At 35.4% G+C, this 12,296-nt stretch overlaps 1 pseudogene; it reads right to left on the bottom strand.

Moving 5' to 3' along the window:
- Positions 1-3,630: 3,630 nt before the first annotated feature.
- On the bottom strand, positions 3,631-4,068 carry LOC145660978 (protein GVQW3 pseudogene; annotated as a pseudogene).
- Positions 4,069-12,296: the final 8,228 nt, after the last annotated feature.

Genomic DNA, 12,296 nt, shown 5'->3' with positions numbered 1-12,296 from the left:
AAACCATAGTTTGCCTCTTTATCCAGAGTAAACAGGATTGAAGCCCATTTTATCCAGTGTATACCTGAGCGTCAAGGGGGGGGGGCTATAGCCTCTATAGCCACCCTTGGATCCGCGCCTGTATATGTATACTATTTACAGTGCCGGAGTTACGTGTAAGCGAAACGAGCTATAGCTTAGGGCCCCGCTCTCTTGGGGGCCCCAAAATCTAAAGAAAAATTGGATTTCTAAAATATAAGAAAATTTAAAAAAATAAAGTAAAATTTATATATACGTAGCAACAGTGCTTCCTGCTGTGTAGCCTACGTTCGTGTAATTAATAGGGCTCCTTCTACCAGTCTGCTTCCTAAATTATCTCTAGTTTCTTCATTGCTGTATGTAGGGTGCGTATGTTCATCTGGACACATAAAGGACCCCATTACCTTAAACAGCTTGGGGCCCCACTAAACCTAAATCCGACTCTGACTATTTATGCATGTTTGCTCCCTCTTTTTTCGAAGCAGTGCTTCTTTGATATTGCTTCCAATTTCGGCAGGTTTTACCAAGGGGGGAAGAGTCCTTACTCATTCCAGGCATTCAAAATAGGGACTGGACTACTTGCTTCCAACATTCTGTCTCCCATGTTTCCCGGTCTGAATCAATTGTCTAAAGCCCATAAAACATTCAAATTCATATGTAGATGTTGCTCATCAGTGTCGACACCTAAATATTTCTCAATCAACGGTAGGGGTGTTTGGTATCCTCAATCTGTCTCCCTCTTATTAGCGGAGCGGTAGTAATATTCGGTAGTAATTCTTTTAAAAAAATGTTTTTAATGTATGTAGTAACGCATAGGAAACTAAATTTTAATATACCCTAGTAGTATAGAAACGTACCATACGGTACCTTACCAAAGTAAACACCCTATGCCAAGGACGCAAACATTAACAATAATAAAAAAAGATAATAATAAACATTTTAAAGATATTCTTTCATTAATCAAGTCGCACTTAAAAGTTTAAAAAAATGTTTATGCGTGACTAAAAAAAAGGGATGCGCTCTCATATAGGCTTACAGTTACTTTATAAATTCTTAAAATGACGCACTCCATTCTTTTTATTTAGTCTTGCATAAACAAAATTATTTTTAACTTTTTAGTGGGAATTTATTAACAAAAGAATGTCTTTAAAAGGTGTCTTATCATTTTTTCTAATTCATTGGACACCTTTTCCAAATCCTAAAGTGATATGCAACCAGGGATACCAGGGCTGGTTAAAGGCTAGTATTTATTTTAGGATAAGGAAGTTGAAAATAAAAACATATTAAAATTTGCTTTTAAAATAAATAGATATATTGCAAAGTATGAAAGTAAGAATGGAATATTGTATTGTCACCGGACTTACATCGCTCTGCAACAGTTCTTAGTTCTATGACTTCAGGAAATAAGTTCAATTTATACGAACACTTATTTAATGTTTGAAACGAACACCTGTTACATCCTTGTACACTCATGTCCAAAATGATTGTCGCATTTCTATAACTGTCTTCTTGTAAAAATATCATGTAATAATGATTTTGCAGGAGACTTTTAATACTGATACTATGTGTACAATCGGGAAATATATGTGGTAAATTTCATAGGAAAATACAGTAATTATAAATACGAAGATTAGAATGAGTAAAATAAAATGTTGCTAAATGGACACGAAAGTTTTGTTTTCGTTTTATTGTTCTTATTTACTGCTCTTTTGACATGAAATTTGCCACATACATGTCTTTGCCGATTGTACGCATACTAACATTATAAGAAATACCGGGTGAATTCGTTATCAAATTATATTCCTACAATAACATATTTATAGACATGCGACAATAATTTTGGACATGAGTGACACATCTTTTAATTCTATTGTTAATGAAGTGGTCTATTTCCCCCAATAAAAACCAACATCAAGCAGGGCATGTGCTCCCTCCTGTCCTTCTAAGCCGGCTCCCAAGGCTGAATGTAACATTGCGGCTTTTTCCTGTTATAATAGGGAAAACTCAGGATGGTCAGCAACTGGTATCGAACCCAGGATCATTCGAATGTGAAGGTGAGAGAGAGGGTAAATCTGGTGGTCATATTTTGAAAAGAAAATAAGGAAATGGATTCCACTAAAAAAATGATTCACATTGTCAATACATTTCAAATCTTTGTCTGGGTTTTCTGCCTTTCAATTCCAAGTTGTTTTTTTTTTTTTTAAACCACGAAGGCTCTAAATAAATTAGAATATCGACTCTCCCGTGTGTGTGTGTGTGTGTGTGTGTGTGTGTTTTTTAATAATAATATTGGCATGGTTCTTCATTTTATATCAGATTCTTCCCGCACTATTCTGTTATTTACCATAGGTAGAATCCTTTGAGAAAGAGAAAGGCGACAAGTGCTTTAGTTCTCTATGGTATGTTTCTGACCGTTGTAGATATTTGAGTGGCTCTCTGACAGGGAGCTGACGGCTGATATCATGTTGGTCCCTCTTATTTGTTTCTTCAGTTCTGTTTCTCTTTTAGCCAAAAGAAAAGAATTTCACTCTTCTGTCCCATTTACAGCCGTAACCATCCCCCTCCTACGCTGTCCAACTTTGACCACATGCAGGGGAAAACGAAGGAAAAGGACGGGTGCATTTGCTTTGACGGCATTTCAGCGACAACCCCATCTGTTGCCAAAATAAGGAAACACTTTGCACTGCGATATCTTCGATTTGTCAAGGTCACTTGACTCCCACCGGCTCTGATAGTGGATGCAAAGCTATTCTTCAAGTGCTACTCAATGCTATAGTGAGTACATATTGTATCTGTATGTAGTCTATTTTTATTGCATTTAAAAATGTGTTTTCCTTTGCAAATCGCTACGGCGGCACATAGGCTTAGCACACGATATTTGCCCGCGGTGACGTCACACTACAGCTGGAGAAAGTGGCTACGCAGAAACAGGGAGTTATGAAGGGATCTGTAAAAGCGCGGAACAGTAGGGTCGACGGACCTTGTATATATATATATATATATATATATATATATATATATATATATATATATATATATATATATATACAGGGTCAGTTTTCATACGCTTCCTGGAAGGTGGAAACTGGAATGCTGTTCAACTGCCTCGTCACGGCCTGTTGTAATGCTTCCACCGAGCTGTAATGATGCCCTTTCAGGGTGGTTTTGAGGTAGGGGAAGAGGAAAAAGTCTGGTGGGGAAAGGTCGGGACTGTAGGGTGGCTGAGGCAAGGTTGCAATGTTATGTTGGGCCAGATACGCCACCACTCGGAAGGCTGTGTGGCTCGGCGCATTGTCATGATGTAGTCGCCAGGAGTTGGCGATGGCTGGGCGGACGCGGACGATGCGTTTCCTCAGCCGTTCCAGGACCTGGAGATAAAAAAAAACTGCATTGACAGTTTGTCCGTGTGGAACAAATTCCCTGTGGATCACTCCTTGTGAATCGAAAAAGTAAATGAGCATGCTTTTCACTTTTGATTTCATTATGCGCGCCTTTTTGGGGCGTGGGGAATTTCGGGTGTGCCATTCCGCGCTTTGACGTTTGGTCGCAAGGTCATACTCAAACGTCTACGTCTTGTCCCCAGTCACCACATTGTCTAACAAGTTTGGATTTTCACTCACTTCTTCGAGAAGGTCCTGGCAGATCCGTTTGCGAACGTCCTTTTGCTCGCCTGTCAGCACTCGCGACACTAACTTTGTACAAATTTTCCTCATTTGCAATTGTTCGTGCACAATTTCGTGAACTTGGGTTTTTAGCAATGCCAAGTTCATCGGCAATTATGCGAACAGTTAATCTTCCGTCACTGTCCAGCAAATTCTTCACTCTTGCAACATTTTCCTCCGTTTTGGAGCTCGAAGGTCGTCCTGACCGTGCAGCGTGTTCAACTTCTTCTCTCCCCTCCCTAAACAGCTTGTGAAACTCAAACACACTCGGTCTTTCAATGGCGTTATCACCGTACGCCGTCTTGATCATTTCATGAGTCTCTTTCCCGGTTTTACCGAGCTTCACGCAAAATTTGATGGCGTAACGCTGTTTCAAAAGATTGGCCATGACGCAGCGTGACGAGGGTCACTCGCAGAGGTTACGATGACGAGTGATCTTTACCCTGCTATGGCTGGCAGCCAACTGGCGCTGCTTCTTGTCTTTCCTTAGACCCACCTCAACCAACAACAGGTGGAGTAACCGCCGTCAGTCTGTAAAAAGGAAAGAAAAAAACAGTCCTACTACTTTAAGGACTGATCCTGTGGCCGAAGATATCAGATAGACTGTTATGGTTCAAGATAGGTATCGAAATAGCTTGAAGAACGCGAAAACCTTTCCTGAGGTCGACATTTTCTCTTATCATAACCTTGTGCTGGCCAAAGTGAAAAATGTAGACAGAAAAAAAAATAGGTAGTAGGTAGAATACTGAAAAGTTGAAAAACGAAGAAGTAAGAAATATTTTCTTTTAAAAATTCCAAGAAAAATACTCAAACGAGGAAAGGATAGGTGCAGGTTTGTAAAAGAGGGTGGGAGCATATTAAATTTTGCATACAGCAGGGTGAAGAAGGAGTAATAGGTTATCGCGAATACAAAAAAAAAAAAAAAAGACTAGGAAACATTAGTTTACTGAACAGACGTCGCAGAAGATGAGGGAAGGGAAGACGTGGAAACAGATTGATACAGAAGAGGACAGAAAGGTGTACAGGAAGTTAAACAACAAGTTACAAAAGAAAGTAGACTGAACAAGGAAAGTGTCTTAAATGTGAGGACACAGAATTAGAAATAGTTGGGAAATATGAGGGAATGTACAAGGAGGTGAAATCTATGGAACTTCGGTTAAACAAGGGTATATATAACAATGCCAGTAGAAAATAAGAATGGGAATATGGGTAGCGAGAGAAGGGAAGTCTTAAGAAGATGGAAAGAGTGTGTTAAGAACTTATATAAGAGTAAGGATAAACCGTGTGGCCTAGATGTTAAAGTAGAATATGAAGTACGCGAGAATGATAAAGGGTTTAGTATTCTTCGAGATGAATTTGGAAAAGCTATACCGGAGATTAGGAATAGAAAGATAACCGGGATAGATAATATACCTACGAATTCATTAAGGATATAGGCGTCAAAGGCAAGAAAGAATAGTTCCGACTCTGTAATGAAATATGTATACGAAACAAGAGAGTGGTCAAAATACTTCCTGAATACGATCATGATATTAATGACTAAGAAATCGAACCCAGAGAGATGTGAGGATTATAGAACTATTAGTCTCATATCTCATGCAGCAAAACTTTTGCTTCGAATACTGAACAGAAGTTTGTATTCAAGAACAAAATAAACCTTGAGGAGGTAGGGTTCGAGTTCAATACTTTTAAAATTGCACATCGCTATTTAGTGTTTCTGTATTTTGAAAAAAAAAAATCAACTGAAAACCTTTTAGAATTTTTGTGAAACAGGCTTGCACAAATATTTCATACAGACTTACATTGTCAAAATCCTAAATCTATTAATTCCAATCAGTAATATATACATCCAATTACAAAATTTTTACACGCGAGTCTTGAAAAACCTTGAATAACGAATGCAGATATTATGTTTCAAATATCACATGGTTCTAGACAGTAAGTAATGATCATATATAAATATCTGAATGCATAGTACAAGCATAATGATTTCTTTGTATAGAGCTATTGTATGTCAATGTAATATATATTTAAATATAAAGGAGGATGCTTCACATTTAGACTGTCATTTGCATTACAATTAGGTATGCAAAACACGACATTTTTGAAACATTCCAAGTTTGTCATTTTTGTATGTAGTATTCAATGACGATCTTTCGCTCTGTTTTCAAAATATGCATGTAACTGGTCAACCTGAACCACTTATTTATCCATTCCAGTTTCAAATAAATTACAAAAGTTTCCTTGTAGCTATAAATTCACTCTCAATGGGAGTGAAGGACATTCTTTGTAGCTAGGCATATAAAATAACGGCTTTGTGTGGTGACATTCTTCTGACTGGGATGAAAAGGCACAGTTACTGGAGAATACTTGTGATGTTTTGAATGAATAAGGATGAAAAGATAGAGAGCAATAAAAAAGAAACTAACGCTTATGCCATGAGTAAAAAGTACCCATGCTTGGATAAATTTCTAGTTGAGCATTTTTGAAGCGAGTGTTAGCGGAATTTTTACTATTCGACTCGATTGGCATTTGTGTCTATCCGTCCGTCTGTTCCACAATAAGTCTCGTAAAATTTATCAGATTTCGATGATTTGTATGTGTTTTCCTTTCACTTGTATAAATAACCCTAGTGTTTGGGATTGTAATCCATATAGCATAAGTGAGATGAAATCCAGTCCATGTTGCAAGTTTATATATGTTCATGGAATTCAATTTTCCAATATAAACCATGTAAAAAAATTATCATGACAAAACGTAATGTATATTTTCTTTACTGCATTGGGAATACTCCAACCCTAGCTTTAAAATCTTCCAAGGACGAGAGTATGAATTCAGCCCCTTACCTTCAATTAAAAAATATGTTCCACGATAATTGTAGTTTAAAAAACGATAATTGTAGTTTTGAGTTTGGAATAATATGTCGTACATTTTCTTTGAAGCTTCCCAATCTGCAGAGAGTTAAAATAGGCGAAATTGGATTTAACCATCCATTCTTCCCCTCTACATTTATTTTGGAGTTTCACGATAAATTTTCTAAAATTCATTCGGTTTAGATACAATATAATGCACATTCTTTTAACTCATTTCCACAGCCCCTGTTCTTAAGATTTATAATTCAACTCCCTCATATGTATTGATTACCTCCCACTCCACCCTCAGATTAAAAAACATGATCCAATATATGTTTGTAAAAAATATTAGATCTTCATGGAATATGGCGTAATTTTTTTCACTACTTGAATTTAAAAATCAATCGAGAGAGAGAGAGAGAGAGAGTACCTCCCCTAGCTTAAAAAATATGTTCTGTGATAATTCATAAATATCATTCGATTTTAACAAATATGATGTACCTGTATGTGTTTATTGAGGTTTTCACATAATCCCCATTCTTGTAGTTGAAGTCAAACAAATATTAGGACTGACTTACTCTCTTCTCCCCCCCCCCCCACCGAGAACATTTTTTTTTAAAATCAAATTAACTTTCGTACAAGGTACAATTTTGTCAAATGTAATCTATATTTTTTTTCCTAAAAATTCCCAATCGTCTGAATTGCTTGAGGTTGAAGTGGACCAATAATGAGGGAGTGCCTCTCCCCTATTTTATATAACATATCTTCTTGAATATGAAAAAAAACACTCATTTTTATAGAAGATTTTGTGTCGGACATTAGAGATTTACGCATACACCTATATTTTGGGGGTGAAATTAGTGAGACGGAAGATTGCTCGCTTTAATAATGCACAGCGTCATTAGTATTAGTTTGTCCTTTCTACGCCCGCCAGGAATTTGAATGAAATCGTAGATTCTCACGTTAGAGGCACTGGTGATCCCCCTAATTATCACAGAGTCAAGACTCATACAGCATTGAAAAGTTTATAGAACACAGATTCCAACGAGATAACATTTGTGCAATTCCCAATTCACTGAAAAGATGTCTTATATGGAATTTTGCTGAAAATAAATCTAATTTACGTCAAAAAACTAAAACTTTAAAAAGTGGACAACTTTGCCCCTTTCGACTTCCCATATAAGCAACAGGTACATATACAGGGTATTGCCTGAAGTAGAGTACTTCATTGCTTCACGTACAAATTTTTATGAGTGTATCCCCAAGGGGGGAATGCCTCCAAAGAACCTGATACAAAAAACCTGAGGCAAAAAGACTTTACCCTCCCCCTCAGCTGTGGCACCCCCACATACATAAAATGCATATCGGTGGAGGTATTGCGGTTTAAAGCCTTGACACAGCAGTTGTGTCAGTGGGTGTTTAAAGGTTAAGAATGCTGCATTGAATAAGCTTAATTTTGAAACATACCCGTCTATGGTGTCACGAGAAAATTACCTGAAAGTTGGGATATTTATATTTATTAATATCCCAAGTTGGAGATCACTTTCCAAGGCACCTCACTGATGCGTATGTTTCAAAATATTTCCATTGGATTCAGCATCCTCAAAACAGTATAAAAAAGCGCAATTAGAATTGTATCCAGGTGTAGTTTTGCCATAGGAATGTATAAACGTTACTACAAATATCCCAACTCTGAGGTCCATTTAAAAGAATTAAAGGCGTGTTTCAGCGTTTTTAAATACTTTCCGTACAAGGGAAGAAAAACAGTAGAAAAAAGATCGAGGTTGGAATTGTTAAAATAAGATAGACATATCTCAAAATTCCCTAAGGTTAGAGACATAACATTTGATATTTAGGCTTTTCATTCAAAATAATTAAAGACATGTTTCAGCGTTTTTTTTTATTTTTATTTTTATTTATTTATTTATTTTTTTTTTAGATATTTCACTCACAAAGGAAGAACAAAGAGTGGGGGTACAACTGTTCAAAAAAAGTGCCTATATGAAATGAAATTCTTCAGTTTAACGCCTCAGAATTATGCTCCTTAGGGAAAATAGACGAATGATTAAGGCAAGTAAATAATGTTGGAATATTGGTGGAATGCAAATGTGGGAGGAAACAGGAGTACCCTGAGAAAACCTATGGACACGATGTTCATTACAAAGATGACCATATTTCGAAAGCCCTTAAGGTTAGAAGCATGAAATTCGATATGTATACTTCTCAAAGACTGAAATAAGAGATCGGTGGTTTGGAAGGAAAGTTCTCAGCTAGCCAAAGGCTAATTATATTTATAGTATTAATGTTTATAGTGAGTTAGTTAGAACTAGAAACCTCTGACATTCATATTGGTTCACAGTAGATACTTAATTCCGAGTATAAATTCCTACTGTTCTCGTTACATTCCTTATCAAAATTAAAATGTTCACAAAAAATAACTTAAGTATTACCTTGTAAAAAAACAAATAAAATTGTTATAAATCTTCAAAACCTTTCACAGAGTTCTCAGCACATCAACACTTTCAACCTTCCCAATTTACTCCACAATATCTTAAACGTTCCCTACTTTTAATCGGGAACAAATATCAGTGTGTATTTACTAAATGTGTATATTAATTATATTCCATTCCAATATATTGTAAAAAAAAGATATTAACTGAATATTACTTTCTGCCACAGTTCATGGGTGACGATGTAGAAATGACGTCTAAAACGAAATTGAATTTTTCTATTGTGTCTCTCTGAATGTTCCTGCCGCCATCCCGTCGTATGTGAGTGAGATGAAAGCTATTTCTATTAACGAGTTGTTGGTGTTCTCATGTCTCCAATCTCTTAGGCAACGGAGCTGAGGTCACTGTACGAGCTATTGCTTTGACAGGTCGATGTCGGGGAATTCTTCTGTTTCCATGTCTCTTTTATTCATAAAATTGCACAACCAATATTGACTATTATTGACAGTGTCTTGGTAACGTCATATCTTGAGGACAGAACTTCATGTAAAGATTCATTAGTTCTGAAAATAAATATGTTTAAAAAAAATGTGTATAAATGAATTCATCATAGGCTCACAGTACTTTCTTTTTAAATTAACATTTTGTTTCATTATATCAATTTTATTTCTATAATTTCCTTTAAATTCTTTGAGGAGAGATCAATAATTGAGACCCATTTTCAGACGTAGTTTCATGCCACATCCACATCCTCGACACTGAAGAGGAAATAATAGTATATTTATGTAACAAAATAATCTAAATCCAGTATGTGCCTAGGTATTTTATTTACATTTTGTGAATAACAAATTTATAAACAAAACAAACTGAATGATGATAAGTTAATAATAATGAAAGATGTAACTTATGGTTTACCATTCCCAATTTGATAAAAGTGTTGCCGTCAGGTAAATGAAGAGTAAAACGTAAACAATAATTATTATAGAAGCTGTTGCTTTAAAAAATTAAAAACTTAGAGGAAATATTAGTGGGTTATAGGAACAGAAGCATCATTTCAGGTTTTGCTTGGGAGTGGGTAAGAGGTTAAGACGTGTATAGGAAGTCTATTGGAAATATTTTTATTTACTGCGGGTAGTATTTGAGTTCTCAATAGTAGCTTATCAAAAGGTAAATTTTCTAAAATCTATCTGATTTTACTGATGGCCGTGTGTTCTTTAAGGTTTCTTTAAGACTTGGCAAATATGATGCCTTGGGTTAAAATCAATCAGAAATAAGGGTTTAACGGGACGGAGTAAAAATCATGAGTTCAAGACAATTCTTGTATCATAATTGGAATTCGTACATTTTAGAGGAGCAAAGCCATGAAACATGTTCTTTTTTTCCTGACAGAACGAAATAGAGACTCTGTTCATTTTTAAAGGAACGAATATGTAAAATATATATATATATATATATATATATATATATATATATATATATATATATATATATATATATATATATATATATATATATATATATATATATATATATATATATATTTCAATTACTTACCGAGCAAATGTAATTTCGTATTTAAAGAACTACTGTTCATGCCAATAGTAAAAATGACCACAGTTGGATATATTTCTACTTGCGTTTTTAACACTAATTAACACACGCAGAATCTAATTGGAATGTTGTTAAACATTCATCCATAGGACCATTTTTGTTTATATACAGGGTGTTTCAAAACAACACCAACAACGTTTGGGAGGTGACTCCTGACACCAAGATAAGAAAAAAAGTATAGACCAACCTCGGTGCAAATGCTTTCTATCTGCCGAAAACACGAAAAAATGAAGTTTAGAAGTCCATAGCTCCAATACTATGGGACCTACCGTAGCCGCGTCAAGGCTTTATTTAGGAATAGTATGTGCCCTATCCAAATATCCATGTTTCAGAATCCTGCGGCACTTCCACAACAATTCTTATAGAGGTAGTTGGTATGCCAGTAGCCAGCACCGTAACTTAGATTTTTCTGGGGGGCAAGTAATTATACGCGTATTTGTGCCCCCGTAGAAAAAGTTGTTTTTCTAATTCCTGGGCCCCTTCTTTTCATGTTTCTCTTACTTTTTACTTGTATGGCCTCCGGAGTCTGTGGGTCCTCTCGCAGGCCGTTAGTTACGCCCCTGGACCCGTTCCATAAACAACAGATTAATTAAGTGCATAATATTGATAAATCTCAAGGGTCCCTAATATAGACATTTTTTTTTTTACTGAAATGGGTTCAGGGCTCATTTTTGTTTTATTTACCTTTTGTGTGTCGTTTTGTTTATGTAATATAGTGAACTTGTTTGATGCTTCATCTATAATTTCATGTTCGTATTGTATGTGGAGTAAGACAATTTTGTCTTAAAATAGGCCTCCCTCGAAGGGCGGGGAGCTTCCCTGGGGCAGTTGGCCCTCTGCCCTCCACAAGTTACGGCCCTCCCCGTAGACATTTCAAATTATATGCCCGTAGCCAAACTGTCTCTATAAAAAATGTTCCGTTAGTACTTTGGGATTCTGAAACATTTTTTTTTTATAGCGCGCATTTTAGTTCCTAAGTAAAGTCTTCATCGACTACGGTAAATCTCATAGTTTTGAAGTTATGGACCTTTTAACTTAATTTTTTCATGTTTTCGGCAGCCTATAACTGCGAAAGGAAACATTTGTATGCCTAGATTGGTCTATAACTTTCGTCTTATCTTGATGTCAGGAATCACCTTTCAAACGTTGTCGGTGTTGTTTTGAAACACCCTTATAAGATATTATTGGTCGTAAACAAGAAATTTCTTAAGTATATCATACAAAAAATACAAATTAATCATATAAATACATCTTTCTTATTAAACTGATGGTTGTTTACTAAGACAATTAATTTAAGAATTAACACTGTTTTAAAATGCAAAATAATAATAATAATAATAATAATAATAATAATAATAATAATAATAATAATAATAATAATAATAATAATAATAATAATAATAATAATAATAATAATAATAATAATATGTAAGCATAAAAGATGTGATCTATTATTAAGTACATTAATAAAAGCTATTAAAAATAAGCCAAAGAGAAGAGAAGAGTAGAATGAGAAGAATCAACTGTAGTGCTTGGTTGATAGCCAGATGTACCAGGATCTTTCTCATCAGCAGGAACGCTTAGATCTATACAGAAAATTTCAACTTTAAGGTAATTATCCAGTTTAAAACTACAGGAGTACAAAAAGTGATTATATTAAGCCTAATTATACGCATATAAACACACGTTTATAATCGCCTATC

The sequence above is a fragment of the Thermobia domestica genome, chromosome 9 (genome assembly GCF_964235325.1).
Source record: "Thermobia domestica chromosome 9, izTheDome1.hap1.1, whole genome shotgun sequence".
Classification (NCBI taxonomy): Eukaryota; Metazoa; Arthropoda; class Insecta; order Zygentoma; family Lepismatidae; genus Thermobia; species Thermobia domestica.
The sequence above is the reverse complement of the archived record's forward strand: the minus strand, read 5'-3'. Positions and strand labels throughout refer to the sequence as shown.